The sequence below is a fragment of the Aquarana catesbeiana genome, linkage group LG05, assembly GCF_042186555.1.
Source record: "Aquarana catesbeiana isolate 2022-GZ linkage group LG05, ASM4218655v1, whole genome shotgun sequence".
Classification (NCBI taxonomy): Eukaryota; Metazoa; Chordata; class Amphibia; order Anura; family Ranidae; genus Aquarana; species Aquarana catesbeiana.
In genome coordinates, this window is record NC_133328.1 from 315876013 (window position 1) to 315884360 (window position 8348).

At 45.9% G+C, this 8348-nt stretch overlaps 1 pseudogene; it reads right to left on the reverse strand.

The window, feature by feature from the left end:
* Window positions 1-2635: 2635 nt before the first annotated feature.
* LOC141146349 (5S ribosomal RNA) lies at window positions 2636-2754 on the reverse strand (annotated as a pseudogene).
* Window positions 2755-8348: the final 5594 nt, after the last annotated feature.

Below are 8348 nucleotides of genomic sequence, written 5' to 3' on the forward strand. Positions count from 1 at the left end.
TTGGCTTGGGAAAATGTTATCTTAAAAGAATACTATATTATAGGGGTAGGCAACCTTTGAGAGGTGGAGATCTACCTGATCAACATGGAAGAGAACAAAGATCCCCAGGGTTTGGCACCTTTTTTATATATTATTCTTTGTTTTTTTTTGCAAAAAGGGATTAACTAGCAAGCTTCCAATAAATAAGATGGCATAAAGAAAACCTATAAAAATATAATAAAAGAAACGTCACTGTAAAAATATAAACTTAGTCTTAGCATTCACTTTTATTCCAAATTTTTCATGTTTGGAGTTTAGTTGGCTACCCCCACAAGTCTGAGTCCATCATGAAGGCAGAAAAATAGGATTTTTATAATAGCTTACCTGTAAAATCCTTTTCTTGGAGTACATCACGGGACACAGAGCCATAGTAGTTACTATGTGGGTTATAGGCCACCTTCAGGTGATGGACACTGGCACACCCTAAGACAGGAAGTCCACTCCCTATATAACCCCTCCCACTACTGGGAGTACCTCAGTTTTTGTAGCAAAGCAATAAACGTGTATACTAGAAAGAGGGGCGGGACCCCTGTGTCCCATGATGTACTTCAAAGAAAAGGATTTTACAGGTAAGCTGTTATAAAAATCCTATTTTTGTACATCACGGGACACAGAGCCATAGTAGTTACTATGTGGGATGTCCCATAGCAATGCCAACTGAGGGGAGGAAGACACAACAGAATTAGGTCAACATGAGACTAGAGGAGTTATACTGCTGCCTGCAGCACATTACGCCCAAAGGCGATATCCTCCTGCCTTTTTACATTCACCTGATAAAATCTGGTAAATGTATGGACTGAAGACCAAGTTGAGGCCTTGCAGATTTGAACCATGGAAGCTTGGTGATGCACCCCCATGAAGCACTAACAGCCCTAGTGGGGTGTGCTTTAATATGAAAACGTGGAACTTTCCTCCTTAAACCATAAGCTTTAACAATCACTTGTCGAATCCATTTAGAAATAGTAGATTTCGATGCTGCCTGTCCTCTTTTAGAACCTTAAGGCAACACAAACAAAACATTTGTTTTTCGAATCTGAACAGTCCTTCTTAAATAGATTTTGACTTCTCTCACCACATCAACAGAATGTAGTGACTTTTCTTCCCTGGAACGGGGTTCTGGGAAAAAATGAATGTAGAACAATATCCCGGTTAAAATGAAAATCTGAGACTACCCTAGGTAGAAAATTAGGATGAGGACACAATACAACCATATCCTTGTGAATAATTAAATATGGCTCTTTACAAGAAAGAGCAGCCAACTCTGATACCGTTCTTACCAAAGATATGGCTACCAGGAAAACTAGTTTCCTTGTCAAAAGGATCAAGGGAATATGTTGTATCAGCTCAAAAGGCTGTTTCTGTAATGCCGACAGGACTAAATTCAAGTCCCAAGGGTTCAGGGGTGACGTAACTGGAGGATTTAAGCCGCGTTACCCCCTGTATAATGCTACGAACCAAAGAGTGTGAAGCAAGTGGTCGCTGAAAAAATACAGATAAGGTCGAAATCTGGTCCTTGATAGTACTCAAGACAGGCTTTATTTCTAATCCCATCTGTAGAAAGTCAAGGATTCTACCTATGATATACTTCCTGGGGTGCCAACCCCTGGATTCACACCAGGAGACATATGCCTTCCAGACTCTATAATATATGACTCCGGAGGCCGGGTTCCTTGCATTAACCAGAGTAGACTCCACTGAACCTGACAGCCCACGCTTCTCCAGAATGTGGGTCACAATAGCCAAACTGTTAAATTTAGCGTTTGTAAAGTAGGATGGAATACCGGACCTTGCGAGAAAAAGTCTGGCCGTGACGGTATGGTCCATGGGTCCCCTACCGCCATCTTTACGATCTCTGTATACCAAGATTTCCTGGGCCACGCTGGGGGCCACAAGATTTACCGGCTTCCCTTCGTGCTTGATCTTGCGAAGAAGTCGTGGAAGCAGGCAGAATCAGGGGGAATGCATAAATCAGTGAGAACTGATTTCACAGGAATAGCAAAGCATCTGTTCCACATGCTAGCGGATCCTTTGTTCTTGACACAAAGTTGTCGATTTCTTTGTTGAACCTGGACGCAAACAGATCTACGTCTGGGATCCCCCATCTTTGACATATTGACATGAAGATATCGGGGTGAAGGAACCATTCTCCCAGGAACAACTGCTGGCGACTCAAGTAGTCCGCCTGCCAATTTTCTATTCCCAGAATGAAGACTGCCGATAGGCAAAGTACATTGTTTTCTGCCCAAGATAGAATACGATTCACCTTTCTCTGGGCCGCACAACTTCTTGTGCCCCCTTGGTGATTAATATAGGCCATTGCTGTGGCATTGTCGGATTGAATCCTGGCAGGACAATTCCGTAAACTGAACGTTCAGGCCCTCAGGACCAAGTGCTCTGCCTGAATTTCTAGAATGTTAATGGGCAAAGCCATTTCTGATCTGGGCCACTTCTCTTGGACAGTTGCCTCTTCCAGGACTGCTCCCCAACCCAAAAAAGGTTGGCATATGTTGTTACCACTTCCCAGGTAACTGAAGGAAGGATTTTCCCCTTTGCAGATTTTTGGTTATTAACCATAAACTGAGGCTCTGGCGCACCCAGCCTACAGCACCTGGTATTTCCAGGCGGTCTCCCATCCAGGCACTAACCAGGCATGACCCTGCTTAGCCTTCAAGATCCGACGAGATCGGGCGCCTTCAGGGTGATGTGGCCGTAGGCTTTAGAGTCAGACACATTGGGAATCTAGAGCTTGAACCCTTTGTTCCAAGCTGATAGGATACTGTTTTGCAGCAGTCTCGAATGAAACTGAGCATAAGGAACGGCCTTGAATGAAGCCACTATCTTTCCCAACAACCTCATGCAAAGCTGAATAGAAGAATTCATCTTGCTTTGACCAGCTGAATCAGTTCCTTTATGGCGCTCATCTTTGCCTGGGGAAAGAATACCCTTTTCTGGGTGTATCTATGATCAGACCCAAGTATTTTAGCCTTCTTCACGGTTTTAAAGAAGATTTCTTCTAGGTTGAGAATCCGACCTAGATATTCCAGGTAGTTGAATGTGGTGACCATACTTTGGTCTAAGTGGGCCACCGACTTGTCTATCAAAAACATTGTCTAGGTAAACCATAATCGTTATACCTTGGGCCCTTAATCTAGAAGAGGGGCCAGAATCTTTGTAAACACTCAAGGTACAGTAGCTAGACTGAAAAGCAGAGCTACACACTGAAAATGAAGATTTTCCACCTTGAAAAGTAGACATTACTAGTGAGCGAGGGAAAAGGCACATGGAGGTATGCATCTTTGATGTCGGTTGACAAAGAAGTTCTCCTCCTTGTAGGATGGAGATAACTGATTGGATTGACTCCATGCGAAAAAAGAGTGGTTAATAGTAACAATAGGGAGATAAGTACAGCGCTGCGCTAAAATCAGAAAAAACACTAAAATAGCAGCTAACACACCTATAGACTCAAGGTAGGGGATAACAGCAAAAATAAAAGTGTAGCGCTATATATTGTACAGACATATTAATCAAAAAAATCCATAAGTGTATACAGACAGTAAGTAGAACCTTATCACACCTTGTATGACCAAAAATGTGAGATGCATAGTAAAGTAACACTGTGTTAATCAGCGAAACAGTTAAGGTGAAACATTAAATAGTAAACTTAATTAGCAATTATAAGCAATAACTTAAATTTGAAAAACCGTAAAGGTTCGGCAAATCAGCCACCTAATTTACACAAAGAAAAAAGTCCACAATATAATTTTGTAGAAAAAATTGTGAAAGAAAAAAACCACCACCAAAAGTCTATGGGGGTTGCACGCTGAGGTGGTAGAAATATAACTCCCAAGTTCACACGTAGATAAAATTCATCAAATCTGGCAGATAGGTAGACAGTGAAGGAACCACAGGTGAACAGAGGGTCTAGATTGGTGTCAGGGCCATCACCGGAAATATCAAGAGGCTTACCGGAACTTAATGACTTGAAAAGACATACGTCCTACAAGTCAAAAAGGCTTATTGACCAACCGGTCTGAATAGTATATCTTGTCAGGTATCCTCAGCATACAGTGGGAAGGGGGATATCAGCACAGCTTCCACATCTTGCACTCGCTCTCTCAATGTCAGATTTGGACTCTATGCTCCATGTTCCGTGTACGCTCCGGTTCCCTTCACAAGTCTCCAGGTCACTATCGACCAGCCAGGTAGAGTGAAGGGGGAGGAGCCAGGGGAGGTCTCAGACGTCTGAGGAGACCCCACCTTGGGATAGTGACCTGGAGACTTGTGAAGGGAGCCAAAGCTGGGCAAATCTTGGACATAATGGTGCCAATCAGTGCCCATTTGTGGGCACTGATTGGCACAGATTGGGCACATTGGGCACATGTGGATGGCCATGGGGTACATACCTGGCCATCCACATGTTGCCCATTCCCTGGTGGTCCTAGTGGCGATCCCTGGTGGTCCAGTGTGGTGATCTGAGGGGGGGCTGCGCTGATAAACAATCAGCGCAGACCCCCCCTGCCAGGAGAGCCAACGATCGGCTCTCCTCTACTCGCGTCTGTCAGACGCGAGTGAGGAAGAGCCGATCAACGGCTCTTCCCATTGACAGCGTGATCAGCCGTGATTGGACACGGCTGATCACGTGGTAAAGAGCCTCCGCCGGAGACTCTTTACCAAGATCAGTGTAGCGGTGTGTCAGGCTGACACACCGCTCCACCGATCGCCGCGATGCGCGCCCCCGGGGCGCGCGGCAGCATGTTATCCTGCTGGACATCATATGACGTCCAGTCAGGATAACAGAACCACTTCCCGGACGTCAATCCGCTATAGGGCGGGCGGGAAGTGGTTAAGGAGGCTTTATCGAATCCAAACACTCAGTTAAGTACATTAATGTGGAGCGAACCATTCAGCAAGAAATTGCACCATCAATCTTACAGATTGTAAAAGCTAATCCTCCCGCATTTGACACCTCAGAAGAGGAGTCATTAGCCTCACCATGGTTCCCTGAGTGAATTCATCTTCTCCTGCCCCTAGTTCCTCAGTTTGAGGGTCCGGGTAATGGAAGAGAACCTGTCGCACTTTGTCCCACACTGGGATGCGATTAAAGCCGCTAACCTTTTTTTTTTTTTTTTCAATCCTATCATGGCTGAGGAAAAAATACATTTTTAGTAACATAAACATGGGCTGCAGTGTTGAAAACAGTTGCAAATATTTCATGGCCCCGATGCTCACTCTGACCAGCCACTTCCTCTTAGGGGAGGATGCCATTGTAGAGATGAGTAGGCTTTCCAGAGCTTGAGGGAGACCCTTTTAGCCCTTTTTTGGGGGTGTTTCTACCCCCCTTCTGACCTTAGCCCAATGCACAAAAGCAGAGGTACTATTAGAAGAAATTGCATCCACTGCTTGAGCAATAGTTCAGCCACTGCCGCTGCTTTTAATGCTCAGCCTGATATAGTAAATGTGTCAAATAGGAAAAACCTGTGTCACCAAACCTCTTTCATGCCCCTCTTAGCTCTTGTGTCCCTCCGACAACTTGCAGCCAGCACAAATGGAGTTTTTACAACACACTCCCGCGCCGGCGTTCGAGGACGCCAACGCCGCACTAAGCCCCGCCCCCTCCATCGCATCGCACCCCCCCATCCTTTCTCTTTCAAAAAAAGTTTTCCCCTGCGAGCGCGGGCCTCGGCTTGTGTGTGAGGGAGGAATGGCGTGGAGGAGACCTGAAAGCCACCGCCGTGTAGGGGCGGTGAAAGAAAATGGCATTGCCGATCGTTTTTTAGCTCTCCCCTAATGCTCAGCCTCGTGAAGAGGGGGAGAGCTCAGCCCAGGTGGAGGGTGTCTGGTGGAAGCAAAACCTCCCAAACTTACCGGAGGTCTGCCTGCTAGCCGGAGGAAAAAAGCCTGCTGCTTCTGTGACACAGCGTTATCTCTGAGGAAAGCATGAGAAGGTACGTGCTCTATACAGTCCCCAGTGGTGACACTTATGCATGACAACATTTACTTCTTTAAAGGAGACATTTCATAAGAAAATTTTAAAATTCCTAAGAAAAACTCCGCTTACCTTTCCCGCCGCAGGGTTTTCTATAGTAAAACCAACAGACCCAATCTTCACCCGTCACGGTGGGTTCCATTAACAAACCTTCAGGAACCGGGAACCCTCGGAGGAACCCACAATCCTGGACCTGTCATAGCACCCCGCCAGTAAAACTTTATAGCTTAAAATACCAAAGTACTGGATCCCGGGGTCCAGCTCTCAAAAAAGAAAAGCGTTACAGGCAAAACCTTGTTTCTTTGGACACGAGGCTCAGGTACCATTCAATTTGGCCCAAAAAGACACTTTGAATGGATCCGGCTGCATAGCTAGCCCCAGCAAGGATTGCTCCAGTGAAGCTCAGCACAGCACATCTTCACTCGTGACCAACACCTTCGACACTGGCGAAAAATCTGAGGTACTCCCAGTAGGGTGAGGGGTTATATAGGGAGTGGACTTCCTGTCTTAAGGTGTGCCAGTGTCCATCACCTGAAGTTGGCCTATAACTCACATAGTAACTACTATGGCTCTGTGTCCCGTCATGTACGATAAGAAATGTGCTACTGCAGGCTCATTTGCTTAACTAGTTCCTGGCCTGGCTGGCCTTAATTCTGGACTGGCAGCAGGATATAGGGCAGAGTACAGAGGTCAGTAGTATGTAAGGCAGTGTGCAAAGGTTTGCACTTTGTAGGGCAGATTATAGGGGTCAGCAGTGCAGAGGACAGTGTCTCAGTCTGGCAGTGGACAATGTCAGTAAAGCAGTGGACAGTGTCAGTAGAGCTGTGGACAGTCAGTGGTGTCAGTAAGCCAGTGGACAGTCAGTAAGCCAGTGGATGGTAAGTAGGGCAGTGGACAGAGTCATTAGGGCAGTGGACAATGTCAGTAGGGCAGTGGACAGTGTCAGTAGGGCAGTGGACGGTGTCAGTAGGGCAGGGGACGGTGTCAGTAGGGCAGGGGACGGTGTCAGTAGGGCAGGGGACGGTGTCAGTAGGGCAGTCGAAGGTAATAGTAGGGCAGTGGATGGTGTTAGTAGAGCAGTGGAAGGTGTCGGTAGGGCTGTAGACAGTCAGTAGGCAGTAGAACAGTGGATGAGCTCAGCTCAGAGTAGAGATTTGTGTGTACAGTGGTCAAAGCGGGGCAGAAACTTCCTTGACATGTAGAACAGGGAAGCGCAGGCTACATACTACTACTTGCTCTTCTGTTATGTGGATCCCCTAATCCATTCCTAATTCACTAATCCACCCCCTGTGATATCACACACAAGTGCCTGGGAAGGACTTTAGAGAAAGGGGTGTGGATCAGCACCGCAGGCTAGGTATGTTCCTTCCCTGTGCTTCTCTGCGTATGTGGGAGGAGGAGTTTAGATCAGGTGTTGGCAGGAAACATGATCTACCCATCACCTGGCTGTGATCAATGGGTAGATCATGATCGATGGGTTGCCAACCCCCCCCCCCCGCTATGCTATATAATGATTTGGGGTTTCCAAATTTTAAAGCCCAATTTAATTTTCAGTTTAAACCAGCTAATATCCAAGTGCATCAAAACAAAAGGCATGCAAAGTCTTGGTTTTCTTTTGAAAACAGCCACAGCCTGAGTTGAGAAATCTGTCTCCTGGCAGAAGCTGTAGTGAAGGACCCTTGCTCTCTATGTAGAAGTAGTGGTCTCTCTTAAGGGGTCCAACATCCTGCCTGCTGAGTGAGACCATTAACTCTGAAATCAACAAAGCTCATGCTCCCTGATTGGAGAGCTCCAGGCCTGATATGTTGTGTGTGTAACCTGAACTTCAGTAGAAAAAAACATTATTCACCGTGCCACAATTTCCTAAGGAAATTCATTTCCCAGGAAAGCCACTGGGTAAGATAATGCAGCCGTAGTGATCACCAGTGGAATTCGGTGTCCATAGTAACAATACAAAAAGAAAACAGAAACCAGTGAAAATATCTCCTTGTTTCAACAAAATCGTAACATTTATCTAGTAAGAGTCAATAATCTGTGCATGAAGAGTCCATGTATACAAGTTCACATGGATGAATGACAGGGAGCCCAGAACGAACTTCCACAGCCTGCACAGATGGATAGCCTGACAGAAATACAGGACTTTGTGTGGGTAACTAACAAGTTCTTTGTTAAAAAAAATAGAATCCCCAAAATATGTCCCTCGTAAACCTGTTGTCAGTCATGTTGTCCAGCGATGGATAGCACCTGTTATATGGCATGTGAGGGGGCAGGGTCTCCTGGTGATGTCATTGGTTATGAATGAACATGACCCATATATAGGCAA